This window comes from Lagopus muta, chromosome 14 (assembly GCF_023343835.1).
Source record: "Lagopus muta isolate bLagMut1 chromosome 14, bLagMut1 primary, whole genome shotgun sequence".
NCBI lineage: Eukaryota > Metazoa > Chordata > Aves > Galliformes > Phasianidae > Lagopus > Lagopus muta.
In genome coordinates this window covers 13,670,891-13,682,945 of record NC_064446.1, presented here as the reverse complement: position 1 = coordinate 13,682,945, position 12,055 = coordinate 13,670,891, and the positions used below count along the sequence as shown (strand labels likewise).

The window sequence follows — 12,055 nt, the reverse complement described above, 5'->3', positions numbered from 1 at the left end:
TCATTTTCTATGACAAAAAGGCATAGTAACAGCAAGAAGCACTGCAAACCAACCATAATACACTGAAGCAAGAATTACTTTACCAGGATTGGCACTTACTACAAGCTTAAATGGTTCATATATGGTACAAAAGGCAATTGTGAAATGACTGGAAATGTATTATGGAAGAAGGTAATTGGTCTTGCTGAAGATTGATTGAAGGCCATTTATTGAAAGTAGTCATCAGAAACAAAGGTTGGATCGTCTTTTCAGTTTCACCAGAGTAAAGCACTGCAATGGCAAGATCAAAGAAAATCCTAGATTTTTACTGTCTAAAGGGCTCAGGCTGATTTGAAGCAAGTGCTTCAACAGAACACTGGATCCTAGCAGTCCTTCTGGACAGCTGGAGTCTAACATTCTCACTTCTAACTGAAGTTCAAAATGCTCCCAAAGTAACTGCAGTTATTTGTGTCATTCAGCCAATACCGTTGTTGTTGAAGAACAAAGCAATGTGTTTAAAGTCTGTTGTCCTAAGCAGAGGAGCTGACTGAACTTCTCATATCAGGACCTTTTCCGTAGTTACAGAAGCAAAGATCACTATTGTCCCTTTCTGACGCCATTTCATTAAAGTGAATGAAGCGACAGTCTTGCAAGAACACCCAGCAAGCACCTCAGTAAGGCACAGAGCCTGGGGCATCTGCCTGTCTGCTGTACATCTGGAGAGTGCAGATAAGACAATGAGGGAAGGGAGACATTTCTGTGCAGTAACAAACAGAATTTCGTTTTGTGTCATGTAGATGCTCTACAATCACCAGAGGTCTGCAGTTAGTGAGGGATAATTGCAGCAAATACTTGGGTCACCTGAAGAACACTTGCTACAACTGACCAAACAACACTTCAACACCAGCCATCATCATCCCTCACCCACCTTCTCTCCCTCCCCCCCAAAAAACTAACAAATTCTTATGCATTTACAACAAATCTAGGTGAAGGTTAACTTCTCCACAGTTTTTCTTTTCCCCCCTCTCCAAAGCCCTGTAAGTTATCCTGTTCTGGCACTGGTATAAACCACCACAAACTCCTGTGAACTCCACCAAGAGAAAAGCGTCCTAAGTAAAAGGACATAGCTTAGAAATGTAGACTATAGAGAAAGAAGCCACAAGATTCCTCTTTCTAATTTCAAGCATAAATCTGGTCCTTCGTAAGTGCGTCATGTGGCCTGCTGCAGTGAGACAGCCGTGCCAGGAGGATGCAGCAGACACAGCAGGTCAAGTGCTTTCCATTCTCCAGGATCAAACATCTTTCATCCTCTGTTCAACGCTTTTTATTTTCAGAGCTCTCAGTACAATAGGTGTTGAACTTCTCTGAAAAGCAGTTGGTGCCTGTCTACCAGGAGCTGCTTTATTGATTGCTCTGGAAGTAGACGGACATACATTTCATAAACAGCGTATCAAAGTTCAAGCATAATGGCTGTGGGCAGAACACCAGCAGAAGTATAAGAAAAAGTTTCTACTAGTAAGCGAATTAACTTGACCATATATCACTGAATTTCCTTGTACGCCCAAGCAACCCACAAACAACAACTGTGGTTACAGAGGATGATAAGCAATCACAACAAAAATAAATTAAAAAAAGCAGGGCTCGTATCTTTAGTAACCCACAAACAATAGAAAAACCTCAATCCACTTTGCTGGGACACAGATGCTCTCCCCCAGCAGATTGTCCTAGAGCACGTGGAAGAGCCAAGGAGCAAACTGAGAAAACAACCTAGGTGACCTCACCCCCTCTTCAAAATCCATAGGAGAGAAACACCACAAGTGAAAACATTCAGCACCAAAGTAGCCCACGGACCGCTGCTTACCTGCAACTCAAGAAACATTCAGGTTGCAAGCTTCATAAAAATGCATGGTACAGAACTAAGGAAGTGGCCTAGAGGTAGGATCTTCCTCAGATATACCTTAGGGTAACTGCATTCCCTTAATTGATAGCTCACTAAAGTATGGCTGTGTAACATCTGCTGGGAAGGTGGGAGTTGCAGGATGGAGTTCAGGGGCAGTGTGCAGCTGGCAGTGATTGAGGGCTTCTCATCAGCTAAAAGGGTGCTCCACCACCAGCTGCTGCTGGGGAAGGTGGAGTGACCCAGGGGAGAGGCTGTTTGGAATGATTTACAAAACTAATAGCTCAAAGAAGGAAAATGTACCCCCCTGTTCTGTTCTAACGACACAAAGAAGTGTATCTGACTCCAAAGGGAAGCCTTCTGGGGTCGCTGTGTGTCTCTTGCTGTGCTATGGGGTAATTAGAACAGTTAAGAGTGAGACACAGTAGCTGACCTGATTTCCAAAACCATCTAGATCTTTGGCATTTTGTTAACAGCAGCATGCAGGACAGCACAAACGAGGAGTAGGAATAAAACCCAACAGTGCAGCAGTCACATACATTCCTTTGGGATATTTCTCTTCAAACTCTGTAAGAAGAGATGAGACAGGAACGTGAATGAATCTCCCCTTAGTACTGGAGGTCTGCCTGGGAGCAGAGAGTTCCTGGAAAAAGAAAGCTGATCTCTCTAAGGGAAGATTTGTTTTTTCAAATGACATTTCGAGACAAGGAGGCCCATTTGTATTTCAGCTACAACAGCTAAGCAATAATATTAATGCTCTGAATTTGCACAGCGCTTGCCACCAGCAGCCCTAGCATGCTGACAAATATTTAAAGTGGGATTTTCCAGAGCATCTGTAGGAATTAGAAATGTAAATCACAGGATCTGTTATGCTTTAAAAGAAATCACACTCTTCATTTCCTTCTTGTGGTGCTTGTGTGCCTTTGGTGTTATCAGGGCCAGTGTTCTCAGTGCTGCTAAAAACTCATGCCTAAAATTAGGAATGAGACTTCAGCCCCCAAATAAATATAACCTCAATAAAAGTGACATGTTTGTGGTATTTGTTTTTTTTTTAAGCTATTGTTGTGTCCCTGAAGAAAACACCTTTCTAAAGAAGATTATTTAAATTCTACATCTTTTCACTTAAAAGTGAACATTATCAGCCACAAAGAGACATCCCTAAATCATCTTGCTTTTTTGTTTTCAGAACTTCTCAAGGACATTTCATATCCATACCTTCCCATTTGCACCAACCATCACAGCTCTAAAATTAAAACTGCTTTATCTTGCACTCGGTTTTCTCCCAGATCTGTTGTGTCCAGGACATTGAACGATTCCTTTAGAGGAGAGTGCTGGCACGAGGATATATGAGATGTGGCGCTCAGTGCCAGCTCCTAGAAAGCGCTGCCCTTCCCTGCTGTTTCCCTGGAGGGTGACTGCTGTCTCCCTTTGCACCAACAGCACTGAGGCCACCGTGGGGATTCCTCAGCTGCCACTGCAGCAGCCAGGCACAGGGCAGTGCTAATTTATCACTGACTTCAGAGGCAGCGAGCTGCTGGCTTCCCTGCGGTCCTCATTGCAACGTCTACAGGTAAAAATCACTGCTAGAATGATGATTCACTGAGTATCTGGGGCAGTGGCTGCTCCTCTGGATCAGGACTCTGCACTGAGCCCTGCTGAGAGCCAGACCCTTGCCAGGCTTGTTTATATATTATATATAATATTATATATATGTCAGCATGCTGGAAAGGAGTCTTTGGATATATTTTCAGCTCATGTCAGAACACCACACATGTTATTCTGAACCCAGCACTTAAATTCCAAAATACTTTAAATCTGCTCTCATATTTGATATTTTTAAATAAGAAATGTTTACATATACATTACCATGGTGACAGGAAAATAGAAATAAAGACAAGGAAAAAATTCTCCTAGTGCACTGAACTCTATTTAGAATACAATCACCGTTAATATATCCAAGCTGATCAATAGGGTCTCAACATCTGCTGACTACCATTTTGATCAATAGCAGTGTAGGTATGAAGATAAATTCCCATTACAAATTCCTTATAGATTTTAAGCTCTCTGCCTAGTTCATCAGCATCCACCATATAATTGACCTCAGAGAATGCGACTCAACCTCTTCCTCCAGCACCAGTCCTCCCCATGGTGAACCCCCATCCTCTGGCCATTGGTATTACTGCCCATGGTGACAATGTTTTCTTGGGGTTTGCTTCTGAGACCACTGAGGCACCCCAACCTGCTGGCTGCCTCCACTGACATCTTCCCTGAGGTCTTTCAGATCTTGGGTAGGAGTAGGCTCCAGTCCAGATGAACCATTCCAGCAAGATGGATCCTCTTTTTTGAAGGACTGTTGATTTTCACAGTAGTTGAGCTCTCAGAGCTCTAGGAACACAAACACAGGCAGAGTCATTCTGTAACATGAATGTTCTCTAACCATAAATAAATATCCTTAAGAGTTTCCCAGGCATCAGAACAAATCTTACTTTCAGGAGAGTTCTATTTTAAAGGATGAGAAAGCCAGAAAAAAAGAAAAAGTAAAAACAACCCTGCTGCTCTGCAATGGCAATTTCTATTGAGGTCTGAAAGCAAATTGCTTGCACTTGCAGGCAGTACTTACTAAGGTCTGGGAGAGGAGCAAGAACATACCACTTGTCTCCCTCGCACTGCCATTTATGACGGGGTCACAGACTACAGTTCTACTCTTGGATTTTAGCTATTGAAGTTACAGTCCCCGAGGGCTGTAAAAAGTTGCTGCTGTCATATATAAATCAGTCTTTTTCATAAAAAATGACACGGTTTGACATGGAAGGATAACATTATAAGGTAACTACCGCGGAGGTTTCACGCTTGGATATGTTCAAAAGGTTGTTTCTCTTTATCCCTGACCACAAATACTCACTGATGGTTTCTTGTCAGCTGCTTGAAAGCCTTAAAGAACTGCTATCTCCTCTGGGGTCTGCTCTGTGGCCAAACTTCTCATTCACCTTTGATCATCCTCCAGGGTGTTTTTGGTGTTTTTTTTTTCTCTCTCTCCCCTGACTGAAGAATTTCAAATGCTACAGTTTGTTCCAACGTGTGGGGGAGAAGAAGAGGAGGTGAAGATTTTTACAGGCGTGCACATACATCTTGTCCAAATACACACCCAAATCCTTACCTCTGTGAGAACACAAGTTCTTCTATTTTTAAGATTTTGTAAAATTAGATGCAGGAGGAAAAGGGATTTACTGCCCCAGCTCCCTTGTCTCTCACACCACCAGGAAAAGGAGTGATTTAAAGGTATTTCCCATGCAGGCACCCAGGGCATGCTGTGAGTTCATCTCCCTTTGGGGTGTTAACACCCAGCCTAGGGCTGTTGGCATAGTCTCACTCCAGAGCAGCCTGTCCTATACACAGATAGATCACTAGGTCATTTCATTGGCTACACTTGTAAGCAGGCAGCTGCACCAAGTTTTACAGATTATGGAGCAGCTGTGCCACATTTTTTCCTGTTTGGCCCAGGTTGGGTGATTGCCTCTGGATGTAAACAAGCACCTGGTACAGAAACGTGTTGGTTTTGGAGCAGGCTGGGAGCTGTAGTCCTTTGGGAGATCTGTGTTGGGGAGGAGGACAAGAGGCTGCAGTGCAGCTTTTACGGCTCCTCCTGATTTGTATGTTAGAGGTTTGCATTTTGCATCCCTACATGAGTTTTTCTGTACTAAGTACATAATCTATGTCTCCACGAGTACAGAAATATAACAGACTGCTACTTCATCATAGAAAGACATGGAAGTTGAATTATCTGAGTGCCCCTCTCTGAGTGCTGGGTTTGGTGCCTGTGGGTCACAGCTGTAGGGCAGCCTCATGCAGGTGCAGGCATGGCCAGCAGTCAGCATGGCAGGGATATCTCAGGATGGCTGTGGAGCACTCGAGTCCCTGCACCCAGCATTTGGTTCTGATGGGGGAAAAGGATCTGTGCTAATGATGTATTTGATATGAAAGGGCACAGTGCTTCAGTGCGTAGCTTGCAATAAGAGGAAAGCTGATATGACAGCTGAGGCTTCGCAGTGGTAGAAATGGGCCTTGCAAACTCTCTGACAGGGAAAAAACAAACATTGAAGGACAAATCCAGAGCCAGCATAACAGACTGGTGGGTTTGGGGGGACATGCTTCAAATAAGCCTCCTTTGACAGCTGCTATATTTGTCTCGCACTGCCTGTTCTCCACACAGCATCCCCTCCCCCAGGAGCCCCTGGGCTGTAGGTAGGATGGGATTTAACCAATTCCTGAGAGTGCAGCCAAACCCATGGCAGTCAGCACAGCAAGGGTGAGCGCTGGGCTGCAGGTGGGAGAGAAGTACCTCGGTGCAGCCTGGGCTGGCTGTGCTGTGAGGAAGGGCTGTGGGATGCTTGGGGTGCTTTGGTTAAGGAGCAGGGCTAACATGCACAGAAGGCATTCACAAATGGCAGCAAAGCTGTTTTTTTTTGTTTGTTTTTTTTTGCTCACTGACAAAAATAGATGGATTGAATGCAGGGATCACAGAAAGGGGAAGCTGGGTTTAGAGTCTGAGCGGGGTGTGTCAGCACACTGTTATCTCTGGTTATACATAGCAAGGAGAGGAAGACATGGGATACATGGGGAAAGACATGGAACACGTGGGTGAACCCATGGTTACTCGGCAGCCTAACAGCACAGCTTGGCATTCTGTGCCATGCACTCTCCTCCACCACTGTTCCCAAAACAGCACTGGGTACGTCGTGGTGCTCTGCATTAACAATCAGCCCAGACATTAATTGCTGCAGTTCTGCCTGGTGCTCTCCATTCTCTATATATTTTTTAATTATTTATTTTTTATGATGATGCTTCTTTCTTCACTTTATCCCGCCGAGCCCTCGGGGACATTGTTAGTGCTCAGTGTCACTTGACCTTCTCTGTCTCAGTGACCTGCCACATCTCAACACTCTCCTTCACACATTGGCCAATTTTATCCATTTAAATGCTTCCTTAGATACATCAAAAGAAGTTGTATAAATACGTTCTTTTTTTTTCTTTTCCCACCAAGCTTTGTGTTTCTTCTTCATTTATTTTCTCTCCTAGTAATTGTGTATCTGCTTTCATTGGCCAAACCTTCAGTATCAGGTTACTGACACTGCAGACGCATCCTTTTTAAACTGAACTATGAACTAAACTATTTCTTAATTTATTTTTATGTGCTACAATTAAATACACTATCATTCCAGCTTGTAAACATACCAACATATTCCATGAATGCTTTGGCCTTTTTGAGTTATAGAAAGTTTAATTTCCATAAAACCACACAAAGAAACTGTGTCATTTTCTACAGCCTCACAAAATTGAAGGGGCAGAAAGACTGCCAGGATGACTGCTGAACAAATGGCTGCACAAATAAAACAGCTCAAGCATACAACGCACTCAACTTTCATTTTCTCCTGATACGTGTTAGGTGGATCTCCATCTATATTTTTTAGTATCTGGGCAGCCCATACACATTTCAGGGAATTACCCGTGCTCGGTTGGCAGTTTCTACAAAACAGAGGTGGAAGATTTTCTGAGGAAATGACCATATTTGTCCCCTTGCAAAGAGTGATGCATTTGTTTCATCCAAATGCAGAGAGACCTCCAACTGGCTCTCAATTGCAAGTTCAGGACCCAAGTATTTGGAGATATTTATCTGACAAATCAGACAACAACTACCAAAAAAAAAACCTCCTCTAAAAATGAAAGAGATGGTTATCACTGAAGATTTGCTTTCCTGTCCTTGATACCCTGGGGATCCGGACCATTTCCCAAAGCTGGTGAGCGCATCACAGTCCTTCTAGGTTTCTCCCTGATCATTCTAACTCTTTTTTAGTAACTCAAACGCACAATTTCTAGCCAAAGGGCTCACTGTAGCAGTGACTATTTAAAGCCTGGCCAAAATATTTGGCAGCGTTCTTCTGCCCTCTCTGGTTCCCTACTACCCCAAGCTGCCTGGTTGCCTTCTGTTGCCTAGCAAAGACTGCTTGTGTGCAGGCAGCCAAAGTGCTTCAGGTTCACATTAGCTTTATTCCAGCTTCCAGTGATCTTAAAACCAACCAAAAATGTAAGTTTTTGAGGTGAAGCTCACTAAAGAACCAATATTTTAAAGGCTTGAGGACACAAGACTATTTCAGTATGCTTTTATGTCAGAAAGCCCTTAAAATATCTTTCACTTTTTGTTAAAAAAAGTTTCTTATATAACTCCCTCCCAAAATATACTTGAGGCTTTCAGTAATGTAACCAAATGCTAATAGAAAGCGAGTGCCTCAGCTAATCTGCTGTTATGTTAGGTAAGTTTATATATTAGCTTGCTAAATAATAAAGTAAAATAAATTGTTTCCTATCAAATGTTTCCTGAATGCATTCCAGCAGGAGCTTATTGTTATTTATTCATCTCTTGGACTGCGTCTCGAAAAGCTGAAGGAGTGTATGTGACTGGAATAGCCTAACTGGAGGAGCCATAGCTCGAGAATGAAGCCAGCAAGTCATTAATTAGGGAGCTGTACAGTTTGCAGTCAGCCTTGTGTTCCTGCAAACTGCCTAAAATCTGCCTCCGTCCTCCTCCAGTTGTGAAGCACTTGGGGCTTGAGGGCACTGCCTGGGGGGGAGCTGGGGATGACCCCAAACCTGAGTGTTCTCCCCCACTTACACACGGGGCTGATGTGGTTCAGGCTCACAGACTTTTCAGTAATGTTGTAAATTGTCCTCAAAATGCCAGCAGCAGAGATTGCTGCAGCCTTCGGTGTTGGAGGCAAATGCACACAAACAGATGAGGCTGTGCAGGGCTACAGCGCAAGGTGACAGCTTTCTGCTTCTCACATGACATGACTTGATCTTCCTTGGAGATATATAATATTCTTTGCATCCTATACGATGCCAAGTCTGCATTTCTGGCCATATCTATCTGCCTGTGTTTGAATGAACACCGTAGCAGAAATAGTTGAGATGGAGAGGAGGGTGACATAGCAGCCATACTTTAAAACAGAAACCACTCCAGATCCTCCAGGTCTTATTTCACAATGTTGCTTTTCTGACCTCTCTCAAATGTAATGCAGTCAGGAGAAAAGTGCCTGGCTGGCACTATGGGCCTCTTCTGTGCCACTGCCCTTGTAACCCTTTTCATTGCACTTTTAGAGGTGGCTCAAAATGTTTCAATAGCAATAGAAACAGGTATTTAAATTACATGCTATCATTACAAATATGTACAGTTACACGGCCAGTTTGTCTCTGGAAATGATGAAGTGGAAAATTCACCAGGGATCAGCAGCTGCTCAAACAAATGAAAAGAGTTTTCTTATTTTGTTCACTCTGGAACAATATGCACAGGTAGAGCATCTGGTCCTCCACGAGGAGCTTCTTATGCTGCTTCCAGCAGGAAGGACTGAGAGTTGGAGCGATCTACTGACCTTCCTCAAAGCTCCTGGTGCTGCCACCTGAAGCAGACCAGAGCACCCAGCTGGATGCCTTCCATGCTAATCCCTCAATCAGCGCATTTCCAACACTGTTATTGGGATTTCATGTGCTGTCAAAAGATTGAATTCCAGTGGTTCTCTCACTCTCTGTGTTGTTTATCCTTTGGAGCATTCTAGATTATAAATCATTTTAACCATCATTTGTATATTTTGCTCCCTTTGTGCCATAAACAGGAACGTGGCAAACCGTTCCTACACTTCTTCCTGAAGAAAAGCTGGGAAGTTGTAAGACAGAGAAAGAAGTCTGAGTTGTAGCTAAAGTCCTTTCTCGTCCTCCAAGTGGAGGCTACGTGTTGGGAGGATGGTTCCTTGGCCTCACCTCCTGCAGCATTCCTGTGGGGAATGGCAAGGTCAACATACAGGCACCCAGCTGACAGCTTCCAGAGGTGAAATATTCATTTTGGTTTGAAAAAGAAACAGTGATGTGTTAAGACTTACAGGAAAGGGAGAATGCCATGAATTTTGATCTGTTCCCAGAATGGGTGAATCCTTCATCTTCAGCTCCAAACCTGCACCCTCCAGCCAAAAAAAAACATAGAAGGCAAAATCCCATCCAATCCTGGGGCATGGAGGGAAACAAGCTGCTTGTTACTGTGAGCAGAACGTGGTGCAGGAGAGCAGCAGGCACCTTTGTCTTCTCATTAGCACCAAGGGCTGAAACTCCTTAGAGAATGGACTTTCCTGCTGTGTATTTGCACAGAGGGAGCTGATCCAATGAGGGCAGCTGAATGCTGAGGTATAAATAATGAATTACACAATAAACACTACAAGACTGGTTGAGCTGGGGACAAAAAATAAACACAGCAAACAAAGAAATCCATCACATTAGTTAGAAATCCCATGTCAAGGTCCAGCAGGGATTCTTATCAACTTCACCCATGTGCCCAGCCCACAAACATGATTCCTTACAAACAAAATCACTTTTACACAGCAAACTTTGCTGTGTCTCACACCCACTCAAAGGGCAGAATGAATGCATATTTCCCTTTCTATCTGCATCCACGGTTTCTAATTTAATCCTGACCTGTTACAGAATCAGCTTTTTGCCTATTCTTTCCTGGCAGCAGTGGGGAGTTACTTCTCGATCTCTCCTCTAAAAGACAAAATTAACAAAATATTTATTTCGACAATGGCTGCGTATCAGTCAGCCAGGGAACTTTGTGATGTGCAGGGAAAACGTCTGTGTAATAAACCATGAGAAGAGCTGTGAATACTGCCAGCACTGCAGAGCTCTGGGCTCAGAGCCACTCTCCTGGCTTCATTTGAATGTTGCTATTGATCTAATCCAGAGAGAAACGATCCCAGGAGATACTCCTTACATTATTTATCTTGGATCTTGGGGCTGGACGGGGATTCTTTTTAGTTTTCTTCTTTATTTGTTTCTGTTATTACTGATATTAGACGCTGTTAATGAATTCGACAGACAAATGGCTCTCACCTCTCATGACACATTAATTGTGAGTGCTGAAGGATTCTATGTTCTTCATCTCTTGAGCCATGAGGCCAACCCCAAACTGTCCACCTACCTGCAGCGTAACTCAGTGATCAGCCATGGGGAGCAGGGAGAAATAGGGCACATGGGTGAACAGAGCATGCAGGAATGCTCTGCAGGGCAAGCAGTGGCACACGCTGGGTCTCTTGTTTCCCACACAGCCCTGAGCCGAGCAGGAGCATCTGCATCTCTGTTAAGCAGATACACAGGGAAGACAGAGCCGAGAAGGAGATGAGAGATGCCAACTGTCTGAGAGATTGATATCTGACAAGGGAAATAACAAGCACCTGGCTAAAAAAGATCCAACATTCCAATGCTCAGCTTTGCACAGTGTGCACATGGGTGCTCATGACTCCTGAGCTCCTCATGCTGCACCTGTTATTTGGGTCTGGCATTACTGCCCCCTCCAGTCCAATCAACTCAGCTGAGACACTTCTAGAAAGATTTTTATGGCAGTTGCAATTGTTGGTATGGAGAATATACAGAGCGACTCCCTGGCTGGTCTTTTTTACCAGTTTTCCAAGCAAGGATCATACAGTATCCCGTGTTGGAAAGGACCCACAAGGATCACTGAGTCCAACTCCTAGCTCCATACAAGACCATGCAAAAATCGGACCAGGATTTCTAGCTGGAGCTTCTCCTGCAAGCAAGAAAAGTCACCAGAAGATTTTGAGGAGCAGAGGATGAAGCTCTCGTATTTCTGGCTGGTTCTCAGCCCAGCAGCAGCACAGCATTGCTCCATGGGATGGCAGGTTTGTGCTCCTGCTGCTCCTGAGTGAGAGGAGGATGGGACAAGAAGGAGCGACTGCAGTTTTATCACACTTCATGTTGGCTACTGGGAAGAGATCAATATCATTAGATGTACAGTATTGAGCTGAATGTGACCCAGGACACGGTGGTAAATCTGCAATACAAGCTATGCAGGGGCACACGGGGCTCCCCACCTTTAGTTGCCTCCTTTGTTTCATTATTATTTCCTTCTTTTTCCAACACCAAAGTTGCTCAGCATGAAAAGCTGGGGAGTTGGACTGAATGACCTTTAAATGTTCCTTACCACTCAAACAGTCCTAGAACTCTATGATAAAATACCTGTTTGCTCTTTGCCCATGAAGGCCCTGCCACGTACCCACGTGCCAAACAACCGCTCCTGTACATCCGTAGATCAGAAATGTCAAACTCTTCTCCTGAGGCTGTCAG

The 12,055-nt window shown here is 44.0% G+C and overlaps 2 long non-coding RNA genes across 4 annotated transcripts in view; both read right to left on the bottom strand.

Annotated features, from left to right (window-relative positions):
* LOC125700052 (uncharacterized) overlaps positions 1-2,240 on the bottom strand; it is a 32,209-nt gene extending 29,969 nt beyond the window's left edge. For both annotated transcript variants that reach the window (XR_007379769.1, XR_007379768.1), the window contains exon 1: positions 1,841-2,240. This is a non-coding gene — a long non-coding RNA (uncharacterized LOC125700052). The remainder of the gene's footprint in view (positions 1-1,840) is intronic.
* A 1,193-nt stretch (positions 2,241-3,433) lies between these two features.
* Positions 3,434-5,230, bottom strand: LOC125700050 (uncharacterized). 2 transcript variants are annotated; one of them, XR_007379764.1, is made up of 3 exons: positions 5,034-5,230; positions 4,779-4,935; positions 3,434-4,261 (listed from the first exon to the last, which is right to left on the bottom strand). It is a non-coding gene; the product is annotated as an uncharacterized LOC125700050 (long non-coding RNA). The 2 variants fall into 2 exon arrangements; XR_007379765.1 differs by having other exon boundaries at positions 4,779-4,918.
* Positions 5,231-12,055: the final 6,825 nt, after the last annotated feature.